The 14,364-nt window shown below is 35.3% G+C and overlaps 1 protein-coding gene across 1 annotated transcript in view; it reads right to left on the reverse strand.

The window, feature by feature from the left end:
- Positions 1-14,364, reverse strand: part of COX10 (cytochrome c oxidase assembly factor heme A:farnesyltransferase COX10) — a 141,200-nt gene that overhangs the window by 78,100 nt on the left and 48,736 nt on the right. The window lies entirely within an intron of this gene.

The raw sequence follows: 14,364 nt of genomic DNA on the forward strand, positions 1-14,364 counted from the left end.
TATTATGGATAAAAAATTTAAAAATACAAATTATTATGCTCACACACAGCCACCACCATTCGGTAAAGGGCTCATAAATGCAAAGTGATATAAAGCAGAAAATCAAGGGAAGAAATATTTAGTAATACAAGGATCATACCTTCGTGCTGTCTCAATTGAGATATCAGTAGTTTTACTTCAGATAAAACTTTTCTAAGTGATAGATTTGACCATCGACACGGATTCTCCTTCAGAATTTAAAACAACAAAATTACAGAACCTGGTATCATATACGTATGTTAGGCACAAGTGATCACACAGCTGTGGAAAGCTACATCTCAAATATCAAAAATTCCTGATATAATAAAATGGTGTAAACTTAAACCATCCATTTCTAATCCAATTACTTTATCTCCTCACCTCATCTGCAATGATTTCATGATGTTTGGATGAAGAATGAGGTGGCATTTGGTTCATGATTAAACTCTAACATAGGATATAAGAATATTATGAAAAATAAACCCAAACAAAAGCAAATGTAAGTATTTTTAAAGGAAGATATATACGACGACAATGTACATATTTAAAGAAACTTCTAGTAAGTAGGAAATCATCCCATAAACAACCTACTTTTGCATCACTTTATAATTTAATTTCCCAGTTTTTTTAGTCAGAAGATCTCCTAAGTGAAAAGGACTTTGTACAAAGCTACTGATTTAGGCTTCAGAATCTCCTACATAATTCCTTTCCAGGCATGATGTATGTCAGTACCCCAACGTTCTTTCTTACAGTGACTGTCTCAGTCTCATGAAACTCCTTTGAATTTGCTATTATTACATGGTAACAATACAGGCTGCAGGAGAATGATTTATTTGAAGGGGAAAATGTGTCCTGTAATATTTTCTAATACTGTTTTCTAAATTATTGTCATCAGAACATTTAAAATGAAATGTTTTATTTCTTGACCTGCTCTATGTGCTTCACCCAGTGTATTTTATGGCATAATGTGACCATCCAGTCATATTCAGTTATCTAAAACTATTTCACTACAAAAAGCCAGGACCGGAACGAATGAGAGAAAATTCATTTCTTATAGAAAAATAAATAAAAAATAAAAAAATAAGCCAGAGTACTGATACTCATATATGAAAAATTAGTATTTTGATCTATATTTTCATATATACTGCCTTCTAGCATGCTTTCTCACTTAACTTTATAAACATCATGTATATTAAAAAAATATGTATATATATAGATAGAACTACCTCATCATCTGTTGTGGCGTATTGTCTTCAATGAATGCATCCAAATATATTTAAACAATCTCCTTTTGGTTTTTCTTAACCTGCTTTCTGATTATTCTTCTAAATTACAGTAACTGCTTAGGAATGCCCTTTGACTTCCTCTTCAATAAGCTGCCCTTTTATGATGTCTACAAATCAATGAGCTGGTCATTCATTTAAATAACTTAAATATATCCAAATTACACTTCACAATAAAAATTCAATCTTTTACATGTGAAGAATTTTACTAAGCCACTATGACATGCTGCTAGGAATAGTGGTGAACTAGGTGCCTTATCCTGGGCAGCTAATATTTAGTGAAGGCACAACCAAAGACCTACTTTGTGATGGTTTTTCACACACAGACTAAATCATGGGTTTTCAAACAGTGTTTGAAGAATCACAGGTCCTGGGAAGGTTCTTGAAAGGGCTCTATAGGAGATGACGAGACTATTTAGTGAAGAAGAGCAAAGGAGAAGAAAAAGGTGGGGAACAGAAAAATCAGGAGGAAAGAAAAGCAAAGGAGAGACAACAAACCACAAAGATGAAGACGACAATGAGGAAGATGGCCATGGAAATGCATATGATGAAGACAATCAGGCTGGCAAAGAAAACAGCCAAGAAACAAAGACAGTGGTGAAGAAGGTAACAAAAAAGAAAATTTAAAAATTAACAGATTTACTTTAACTCTTAGAAAAAAAATCCTATAAGGGTAGATGGTACAGGCCTCAGTTTACATATGAAAGAGCTGAGTTTAAATGAGATGATGGAATTACATAAGCCAAACACCTAATAAGTAGAGCTAGAATTTGATTCTAGGCCTGTTTCAAACTTTGACCTTAAGCAATACATTATTATATGTATTATTTGTAATACCTATTACAAGTAACTCTATCAGAAGTCCCGGGGAATTTTTAATTGCCTATGAAATTGCACATCAGAGGCAGTGATGGGCTTCAAATCTTGTAATCATTGATAGAAATTACTCAGATTTTATCTTAAAGAGGTGAAATTACCTAAGAACAACACTATATCCAGTGCCTTTAGTTGTGAAAAATATGCACAAAAATGGGAGGAATATTTTCCTAGAAAGGGAGGAATTATTCTGAGGGAGGCAGAATACAATCACCTCTAAGATAATTACTTCTCCAGTGTAATGTAATTGGGAGCAGAAACTCCTCACTTATGTCCAAAGGATTTTTACATTCTTAGTTTTTGTTGAAACTCCAGGCTGGCACTGGGTGGCTTCAGCACCTTCACTACATTCTCCCAGGAAGAGAAGAGAGGAAAGAATATACACAGGGCTCATCGGTATATCCACCTGGGATTAAGAAGCCTCATGAACTAATTTATGTGGATTTCTTAGTATGTGATCGTAGAGTTTCCTAGACAGGCTGATGCACAGGCTGAAGAAAAGAAATGGGCTTGCAATCTGATTCCTCAATAGGTAAAAACAAAACCACCAACCCTATATAACCCTACTGTACCCAGAGAGTCCTCCTATCCTTTTCTAGCATAGCTCTGCTAAAGTTGGTTTTTCAAGGTAAAGAGGTCTGTTTTTGTTAGGCACAAACAGCCTGCATCTTCATGTCTTTTGCTAAAGGAACACATGGTTTACAATGCTTACAGCACAATGAAAAAAATAATTATGGGGAGTTTTCTCAAGGGGCCTTAATGAAACAGTCAAAGCAAAGAAAAATACAGAAGGCTGAAAGAGTTGATTTATCCATATAAGCCTAAATAAAAATAGCTCTGCTACAGAAGAATCAGATCCTGGTAAAGATTACAAAAGACATAAATACTACGGGAAGTTTTAACTGATTCAGACAGAATGTGTCTAACTAGAAATCAAACAAGGGAGTTTAGGTAGGACAAACTGAGAACTTGAGTAAATAGTTCTTAGTGGCAAGGGACTCATTAGCTGAGGAAAGGTTACATTATTTATACACATTTATTATATTACATTATTTATATACATTTACATATTTATATACTTTGAAATATAAAGTGTTATTTCAGTAAAGAGAATACATTTCATTTCTGTGAACTAAAATTTAAACACAATATATCTAGCAGTACCTGAAATCTAAAAAGGAAGATTTTTTTTTTACTAATGCAAAACCAGTGTTTAAAAAAAAAAAAAAAAAAAAAAAGGCCGGGCACAGTGGCTCACGCCTGTAATCCCAGCACTTTGGGAGGCCAAGGCGGGCCAACCACCTCAGGTCGGAAGTTCAAGACCAGCCTGGCCAATGTGGTGAAACCCTTGTCTCTACTAAAAATACAAAAATTAGCCCAGTGTGTGGCGCTTGCCTGTAATACCACGTACTGGGGGGCTGAGGCATGAGAATCACTTGAACCCAGGAGGCAGAGGTTGCAGTGGGTCGAGATCGCGCCACTGCACTCTAGCCTGGGTGCGACAGAGCAAGACTCTGTCTCAAAAAAAATAAATAAAATAAATGTAGAAATACAGATTTTTGAAATGTGCCTTGAGATATGCTCTTCTTAAAGTTGACCGCTTTTGTTTAGGTTCTATAGTCCTGCTGTAACTCAGTCCAGCTGTACAATCATAAATCCATCCATAATGTACTTAAGTTCTCCTTCTTAAGCACCCTGCTCCCTTCTCCCAGTGTCCTTTTTATTTAATTATCTAAATATTTTTGGTGAAAGCATTTTTATGAGGATTCATGTGTGTAAAAAACTTATGGAATCCCTACTATATGCACACCCTATCAGGAGAATTCTGGATAATTTGCACCCTAAGCTACTAAATGTTAATTGTTTATTATGACTAAATGAGTATTTGAGAATAGTTACTTTCTGTCTGGAAATATAAAATAGAATAAAAAGAACACAGGTAATATAATTAAGTCATAACTGAATGAAATACATATCTGATATTTAGTATTTTTTATTGATGGCTTCAGGGAGAGCTTCTTGTCAAATAAGCATTGTTTCTAATGTTCACAGCTAACATTTTAATCTCATAAGTATACGACAAACTAAAAAAAAACTGCTGCTGAAAATGCAAATGCTCAAAATTGCATCATTAAAATAGATTAATATGAAATAATAAAGTAGATACAAATGAAATAATTATATAAGCCTTTCATGTATAAGCTTTTGGAGGTTCATTTTTCACATCTTTTTCTTTTACTAAGAATTCAGTTCAGTGAAATTTTCTAATTAGTATTAGAGGTACTAAAAGGAGTAAAATTAAACATAAAACGTCTAGACTTAAAAAAAAAAGATAAATCAGATTTATGTGCAGCATCTGCAACAAATTTGAGGTACTGGTTAGGCAGGCCTTCTAAGTTCAATGCTGTAATTTAAAAACCACACACACACACACACACACACACACACACACACACTCTTAAAGATTCAAATTACTATTAAAAATGCAACTTTTGAAAAAAATTAAAAACACTTCTAAAGGTGGTGCTAACTTTGATGTGGCCAAGTACTATTTTGGTACTTGAGGGCAAAATAATAGCTTCTCAGTAGCATGTAATTAATAAAAGGACATCTAAGTAGGCAAAGAATATTACTTTTAATTTTTAAATACAAAAAGACACAGTAACAATATTAATATTTTAAACACAAGGCCAATGCATACATTCTCAATGCAGCACATTCACACACGTATATAATTTTTATTTAATAGAAATCACTAGTGCAATATTGTTTCTTTGCTTTGATCTACATGAATATTATAAATAGAATGCATTAACTGCACTTGAATTTTTGTATGTGATTTAAAAAATTCCTATAGGTACAAAATATTTAAACTGACTGGCTTATTTTTATTTATAATCATTAAGAAGATTTTACATCAGAATATACTTTATCTCTCCTTCCCTGCACTCAGTATGTAAATATATGAAAAAACTGAGGTAATGGAGTAAGAATAATAAACAGCTGAAATAAGCTTATAGTTGAGCTGTCTGGAACTCTATCAGAATGTCTCAATGTTATAACTTTACTTACTGGTAGCACACCAGGGAAACAGACAGAGGAAAAGTATTCTTCTAACAATAATCTATTCAAAACATCAATTTTAAAAAATATACATCTACAGTAGAAAGGTTGGTTTAGTGAAGACAGCAAATAGCTAAAACAAGTTTCTTTACACCTTTCCTTAAAATTAACTCTCTTTTAAAAATCCAGAGCTAATTCAAAAGTTATAACACAGTTTTGGTCAAATTAAACTATTTTCTTTCAAGTTTATAGTTCAAAGATTAAAATATGAAGATTTAGGACAGTCATTTGCACCAAATTCATGATTCTATTTATTACTCAAGGAAACATGAATTCGAGTCACTAACAATCTATTTTTTTCTAAAGTTAAAAACAAATCAGAGACCAAATCAATAAGATTTAGCATATTTCAGTAATGCTCATACTGATTAATATTTAAAGTAAATATTTCCCCATAAATTTTAAATACTAATAAAACATTATATAAAGCAAAAAAAGAGAGACATTAATAATTCAGGAGCTTGAAAGAGTTAAATAAAACACCAAGTTATCAAAGGGACATTTAGCAAATTCTCCCTCTCATGCTATACTCCATTGCATCCTCCCACCCAGCAGACATCCCCTGCCACCAACACCCTAATATCAAGGAGCTGAACAAAAGATGAATTTCATCAAAATAATAAGAGGAACAAAACTGTGACCACTGTCACCATAAAACACACACAGTTCAATTAGGCAGCTTAAAAAATTTATATGCATAAAACTACAGAATACCATACTAAAATTTGAACACATCTACTATATAAAGTCAGAACACTGCAAAGAGAAAAGAGTTTTAGTTTTCAGTTGTTAATTAGCTGTGGTCACAGGATGTTTATTAAAACTGAATTTATTTTTAAAATATACGTTACACATCTTCAAAACTAAGAAGAGGATTATAGAAATCAGAAACTTTAAAAAGTGTGTTTGAATGCAGTAATTCAAGAGTTTATACGAAACCTTTTATTCAATGGATTGGCTAAAGGAATTTAAATTAGTGAGACCCAAATGGCCTAAGTTTAAATGGATATTGATGGAGAAGTAAACATTTGGATACATTTTAAAATAAAGATGAAATGGCAAAGTGCCTTCAAGCTAAACATATTTAAAATAATAAATAGAAAGTAATGAAAGATGCATCCTTATAAGGAATTAGAAAAAGAAAAAAAAAAACCCAGCAATGAATCAACACAAGTACCCCTTATTAATCGTAGTGTTTTGTTAGAAGCATTTTTCTAATTGACACTGAATTAGCATTTACTATCCCAGAGAGAGTTCTCCGTGGCAAACACTTTAATGGAGGTTGTCTGATGGCTTTGGCTCCTAATAGAGGTGTAACAAAATAGATTTAGTGAGCAGAGTTAGCTGCGGTGGTACAAACAGCACCGTGGAATAGTTCTCCTCCTCACCCACAGAACAAGTTATGCATGAAGCTCTTGCCCTTGACTAATATATTAGGTCCTCTAAAACAATACATTAATTATGCATTCACTGTGAGTTCAGACACTGTGCTTAATATGATTAGTGCTGCTGTCTACCCTACTTAAGTATTGACATGTATTTTAAAAACCGAAAGTGAATTGGATACCATCTACTACCCAGAACATTAGCCGTGAAGTCCTCTCTGAGAACATACAATAAAGATGAATACACACATGCCTCAACTACTAACACTGGTAGGAGTCCTGGTTTAGTTCTTTAAACTCATAGGCATTTCCCTTTGTAATCCTCTCTCAAACGTATTTGCCTCCCAAAAGAGCTGCATTTCATCGTCTGGCTCTGAATATTGGCCTCTGAATATGTTTTAAATTTTTACAATGTGCTTTTCAGTATTAAAGTAAAAATTTATTTTTCAATAGCCAAATTGTTTCCCTGTTAATTGCAATACCCTTAATACAAGGCTAATTCAACAAAGAACGAATTTGACACTGTAAACATTACAAATAACAACCTAAAATTTCATTTTAGACAGTTGTAGAATTTTCTTACATTTTTATCAATAAGCTGGCAATGTTGTGCAAAACAGGCATGCTGTTGCTTCCTATCAGCTGTAGCAGTAGAGCCTTCTATTTTCAGTGCATATTGAAAACTACAGCCTCCATGAAACGTTTCAACTAGATGTGGCAGGATAAAAACTTTCCCGTCGTTATTTTACCAATGTGCATTCGTCAGTGACAACCTGTGTAAATACATTTAAAGATGAAGTTCACATTTCACTGTTCACGTTTTAGGGGAGGAACCCAACCAGCATCTCATAAATCAATTTGTGACTTGATTTTACTGACCATTTTTCATTGGATTTCACTCCAAAGTGAAAACTAGTAAAGCAATAGAAAAACTAACGAGATTGAAATACATTTTACACAAAAGGGAAGATTTCTAAAATTGGAGCACATTTTTCTCAAGTATAGCTCATAACCTGGTTGTGACTCAACATTAAACAAGTAAGATCCAACATGTGAACATTCTCATAACATTAAAACACTCAGTCCCCACAAGTCCATCTTACAGGGGAAGGAAGATGTCACATTATGATAGATAAAGAAATGAAAGAGGAAAGCATGGTTAGCTGAACTTCACCGCAAAACACTCCACAGAGGTATCTGCACCGGACCATCGAGGGCAAGAACATGGCAAATCACTTTTTTCCTTTCTTATGTAATCCTAACAATCAACTGTTATGAAATGAATATACCATCTTAATTATCAAGAAGCCCATTAACAAATTACATGTGCAACATGAACTGTGAGAACAAACATTTACCAAAAAAGCACAGTGGGACTGGAACAGCATTCCCAAACTCTAATATTCTGAACAGAGTAAGAAAAAATAACCTACTCTGAGTTGTCGTAGAGAATTTGATTTTTTTCACCCCTTAACTTTATGCGAATGGAAATTAGGAAAAAACTTACTGTGTAATATGCTTAGGATATGGCTCTGCTTCCCCAAAACTATTCTACTTCCCTATCTTTGATAAAATGGCAATAAAATGTAATAAACTCTAAGTAAAAATCTCTCTATTTGGCTTACAAGTCACAAATTTTGTGCCAAGTTAGAGATGAAGCAATTCTTTCTATCATTAAAAAAGAGTTGTCAAGTCTAACAGAGTGGTCACCCTGCAATATTTGATGCAACAACTAACCTATTTATAGCTGAACCGAGCAGAAAACAAGAGTCAGGCAACCTGATTTATTCTTTAGAAACCCACAGTCACCTTGACAGGAGTGAGAAATGTGAAACTAACCACCATACAATCAACTGTAACTGTTGTAAACATTTTATCTGCTTTTAAGTAACAAAAGGCAAGCCTAGTTTCACAGCTGGGTACTACTAATATGGAGCACTGAGGAAAAAAAAAATACTTGATACTGAAAGGAAAAATGTCTATGTCTCAACATCATATGGTTTGACTTAAAATGGACTGATTAAAGATACTTAAACTACTCTTGAACATAAATTGCATGCACCTGTTGTTCTCATATTGGTAGCCCTTCCACACCTCTTGTGAGCACGAGACTGCTTCTCCATCCACAGAAAGCCCTGGTTAACTCCGTCTCACATTGCCTAACACTGCAGGAGAGTGAATTTATTAATCGATTTCACAGTTTCTTTGGGATACATTATTTACCTTAAAACATAACATTAAAGAGACTACAGAAATAACATTTACATTCTCTATTTAATGGCTTTCATTACAAACTGCCTTCCTAATTTTATGATTTGTATAACTTTTTCTTTTTAATCAGACAAACTAGTTTCATGTGTTTCCATCATGCTCTAGGCTACTTTATCTACACTGGAAAAAAATTCTGAATTCTTAAAGAAGTCTTAATGTTCATAGCTCACACATCAGTAATATTGCCTGTGAGTCCATTCTATTCAAATGATCTTGAGAAAATTACTGAGTTATTAATGCTGCTGAGAAGAGATTTAGCATTTTGGACTTCAGATTCACTATGATAGATTGTGAATACGCAACTTAAAATTCTGAAGCAATAACTTCCCCAAATCAAGAGTTTACTGCATGAGCTGGTAGAAAAAGCAGCAGGTTTAATGATAGAAGAAATTGGAATTTGTAGTTTAAGCTCTGGTACTGAGGTAAGGCATTTTAATGCTGGGCCTCAGTTTCCTACTCTTTACTCATGTGGTGAAACCTGTTCCATATACCTCAGAGAACTGTGGGAAGATCAAAGACAGGGTACATGAAATAGCACTGTAAACTGTAAAGTGCTCTAAAAATGTAAGGCATTATACTATCATCGTCACTCCTAGCTCCCTGTCCACATCCAACTGACACATCCGCTTTGGTGCTATTCTCTTTCCAGTGCTGACCTGGCTTGGATTCTGTTCTCAAACCATTTCTGAAGTGGGCGGATGCCATGTAGAAGCAGCTCCTCCAAAGGCAAGCACTGGAGAAACATTATCTTGGTTTCTTTGGGTACAGGTAGGATTTAGTTAGTTTCTGGCTAATGCATAATTATAAAAGATATTAATTTAATGTGGTTTATTGAAGCAACAGTACTTTGGCCAATGGGCTGGCCAGTCGCCTCGTGTTTAAGATGATTAAGAGATGGTGCAAGTATTCTGTGGCAATGAACAGGCCAAGTCTCAGAGATCCTGGCACCAATCGCCAACTGCCAGGACTTCTTACAGGTGGACAAGGGCATTTTTCTCCCTCAGAGCATCCCAACAGTCACTGCCACCAACCAAGACTTCAGGCAGCCCCACACAGAAAATCATTTAATAGCAAATAAAAGTACAGAAAAAAAAATCTCTCACCAGAATCATATATGATTTTATTAAATGTCCCTTGGTTTCCTCTATTTTTAAAAATTTAACTGAAGAAATGATGATAAACTGTAAGTGGATAAGCAAGGATCTGGTAAGATTACAGATGGTGAGTATCAACTCATTTAGTTGGTTGACGGGAATTGCCAGAGCACATTGAAGATTTTGCAGCCTCGTGTGTTTTATAAGCATAAGGACCCTGATCACAAAGTGGTGCCTGACACCCAGGCAAACAAGTGCCTCTTTGTTTACTAATAAAGTTATAGCTGAAAGTAAATCAACTTTCTCAGAATGAAGGCCCTTTTTTCCCCCAAATCCATTTCCTCTTCTGCATTATCTCCATCATTTCCAAGTTCCTGTTTCCTGTAGTTGCTGGGGCGATGGTAATAACATCCTAACTGGTTGACATGCCTCTAGGCTTTGCCCACTTCAATGGCTCCCTACTGCCTACAGAATCCAATCTCAACTCTTTAGAGCTGGGCAATTACGATACTCAACAACACGACCCAAGCCGTATGGCCAACTACTTCCTTTTTGCCATCTGACATTCTAGGCCTCTCCACACCACACACATGCACATGTGTATGCTTCCCAGCTTCCCTCTCTGGGCTCAGGTTATTTCTTCTGACTAAAATCCTCCTCTCCTCATCTTCAAATCATGCATACCCTGTGTACTCCAGCTAAAATGCACCACTGCCTTTGCAAGCATTCACTACCACTTTCCACCACACAAGCCAGAGATAATCTTTTTTCTATGATATTCTATATCACTTTATTTATGTTCTAAATTAAACTGCATTTATTTATGTATATATCTTATATTTCCCACTAGGTTTTGTGAGTAGAAATAATGTCTTACTTACCCGTCTCCAGTGAGAGCAAATGATGCAGGTGGATACTATTATTACTGTCTCCATTTCACAGATGAAGAAATCGAAACATAGAAAAGTAATTTGCCCCATGTCACACAACTACAAGTAGTGACAGCCAGGGCTCACCTCTGTGTTCCTAGCCATCGTGGTACACAGCCATCAGGAAACTGCAACTGTTAGAACTCATGATATTTTCATTGTCACTTTAATTATTAGGTTGCTTGAAGCCCAAGTGACTAAGTTGCAGCCATGATAGCAACAGCGTAGGATATTAAGATACGCATCCCTCAGCCTTAACCTTGCTTCTGACTTAAGTTTTTCAATTTATTATTCTCTTTTCCTTGCCATGGTTTTTAGAAAGTGCCTGGGAATAAATATACAATTTTTAAAATCATTACTTCCTACTTACAAAATTCAGATCATAAAGCCTGATATCAAGGGTGAGATGAAATACATCTGGCTGAGGCAGACAAGATATAAAAAGAGAACTGGAAGTTATGAATAAATAAATTTAAAAATACATTTTCAGAACTGAAATCACTAGAAATGCTAAAGAACAAAATCCATCCCAAAGGAACTTAAGCCAGTTAGTCACAGGCAGAGTGAGCATGACACATTCACCCAGGTTACAGAAGCAAAGGACAAAGAGATGAAAATGTCAGGAAAGAAAATGGAGAAGGAAAACATAACCAATGCCTGTATGGGAAGACTAAGTGTTACAAAGATGTAGGTTCTCCACATCATAATTCCTGTATTTCTAGGGATCTAAGCTTTAGGATATAAAGCCACTGATTAGAGAAGCCAAACTTCCACAAATCTTGGGACACTATATTCCAGAGGATATAGTTTTCACTCATTTTTGTGTAAAATTATCTGTACTCACTGTCTATGTTTCATCACTTATTTCTCTCTCCAATTTGATTTCTCATGGCTACTGTGCTGCATAACTCCTGGAACTACCATTCATTTGTATCCCATTTGCATGACATCTGCTGGAATTCTGTCTCACTGTGGGCCTATGGCTTCCCCATCCAACAGACCAACAAAGCAGCTTTTCCTAAGGTCATCACTGGTCTCTTCATCACTATACCCAATGGACTCTTCCAGTCTTCAGTTCACATCACCTTATGACAGCATTCTATTAATCTTCCTTCCTCCTTGAAATATGCCCTCCGTTTCTGTGATAACCTTGGTTTTCTTCTTTATGTCCTCTGCAACATCATCTTCTTCCATATGCTCTTCAATTATGTAGCTCTTCAAGGCTAATCCTAGGTCATTTAATCTCATTGGTGTCCATGGCTATAATTACCATCTCTATGCAGATGATTCTTAAGTTTCTATCTGCAACATGCTCCTCTACTCTGACCTCTAGACCTACATATCCATCTATCCACTTGATGTCTCCTCTTGGCTACACTGAAGGCACCTTAAAGTCAACATGTCCAAAACTGAACTTATGATCCTTCCACCAAACCTAGGTCCTCTTTGGGTAGTCAGTGATATCACTATCCACCTAATTTTGTAAGCTACACCCTAGGAGTCATCCTCAAAAACTTCTTTCTCTCTTTCCACCACCGCTAATCAACCTCTAAATATCATTTATTTTATCTCTTAAATATCTTTTAAATTTATCCCCCCAACCATCACCCTAGTGTAAAGCATCATTACCTTTTGTCTAGAGTATGGCAGAGGGCCTTTTGGACATTCTCTCTATATCCAGTCTGGTTCAAACAACAAATCTGATCAGGTCTCTCTCTAAAGCATGACAATGGTTTCCTAATGCTCCAAAACTAAAATAAAAGAAAATCTTAACATAGTCTATAAGACTATTCATGGTCTGATCTCCACCCTCATCTCACTCAACACTCTCCTTTCTGTCTCTGTCTCATCACAGGGCTCTCAGTTTTTCTAAACCACGCTTCCTCTTGTCATCGGGCTTGCGCACATCTTATTCACTCTGCCCAGAACCCTCTTCCTTGTCTTATTGCCTAGAAAACTCGTACTCATCTTTAGGATTTCAGCCGGAACATCACTTCCATCCCTTTTACAAATTCAAATAGTACCAGGTATCACTCAGTTTGCAGCTCCCACTAAAGCAATTTTATAATTTTTAAATAAGGTTTATAATTATTTAATTATTATCTATGTTCTCATCCCTCACTAGGCAATAGGTCCACTGAGAGCAAAGATCGTGGCAGGTTTTTTTTGCCTACCATTGTATCCTCAGTGCTGAGTGACAGATGCTCAGTTGAAGACATAACAGGTGAACACAAGTTGAACACATGAATAAATTGCTTTAATAAAGGCATAAATTACAAATTTTCACAAAATATCTTAAGTAGGACCAGGAAATGTAACCTCAGAGCAGATGAACTCTCCATAAACATTAGGTAGGAGATATACGCCTGTCAATTATTGGCAATCACAAGAGCAGAGAGGAGGCGTGTAACATCAAGTCTGTAGATACTACAGATTCCAGTAAATACCACACACTCTGCATATGAGCAAATACTGCGACTGAATGTACCTCACTTAGTTCAATGATGAATAAACAGAGGGAAATAACAGCAACTGAAACTGTCAAAACTTCCCAACATAAAAAATGGAAAACAATACTGAGAGGTGATGAAAAGTCTATTTGAAAAAAACAATCCTACTAGAGAAAAACAAAAGCAAGTTTTGAAAAGCATTTGTCTTTTACTCTCAATGCCTAAAAGAACTAAGAGAAGATATGACAACATATTTGTATGAAAAAAAAAAAAGCTCCCTGACTACAGGTATTATAGAAATAAAAAGAAAATGGGTGAGAAATGGAACTATTTTAAAGAAACTAAAAAATCTAAGAGATAAGAATACCTAGAAATGAACATTCAAAAACAGATACAGATCTAAATTTTTGAAATATACTTTACCATGAAATGTAAGACAAGAAATCAGGAAAAAAGTAGCATTTTATAAAATTGTTATGCCTTTACTCCCCTACATTATAGCACTTCTGAAATGGATTCCTCTTCACATTGATTTCTACATTTAACATTGTCTAATGTTAGCCACCCTCCTGCCATCAAGTGTTAGTAAATGGTCTTAGTCTAAGAAATACATTTGGTTACGAAGACTAAAATAGTGCAAAGATGTAAACTTTATACAAATACATAGGCAGATACAATGTAGTTCTAATTATATCCTAATTTTTAAAAAGAACTTCAAAAAGTAATTCTTAACCTCATCTGAAACAATAAACTGATTAAAAGACTAAAAAAGTCTTGGAAAAGGAGTGCACTGTGGGAAGACTTGCCCTCTCAGACATTAAAGTAAATAATAGAGATGACATGGGTGGGGGGCAGGGAATTGCTGAGTAGAGAAGGGCAGGGTCCTTGGTGAGGGCTCCACCCTCGGGCCTGTGTCCATGGACCTAAATGAGGAC

This window comes from Pan troglodytes, chromosome 19 (genome assembly GCF_028858775.2).
Source record: "Pan troglodytes isolate AG18354 chromosome 19, NHGRI_mPanTro3-v2.0_pri, whole genome shotgun sequence".
NCBI classification, from domain to species: Eukaryota; Metazoa; Chordata; class Mammalia; order Primates; family Hominidae; genus Pan; species Pan troglodytes.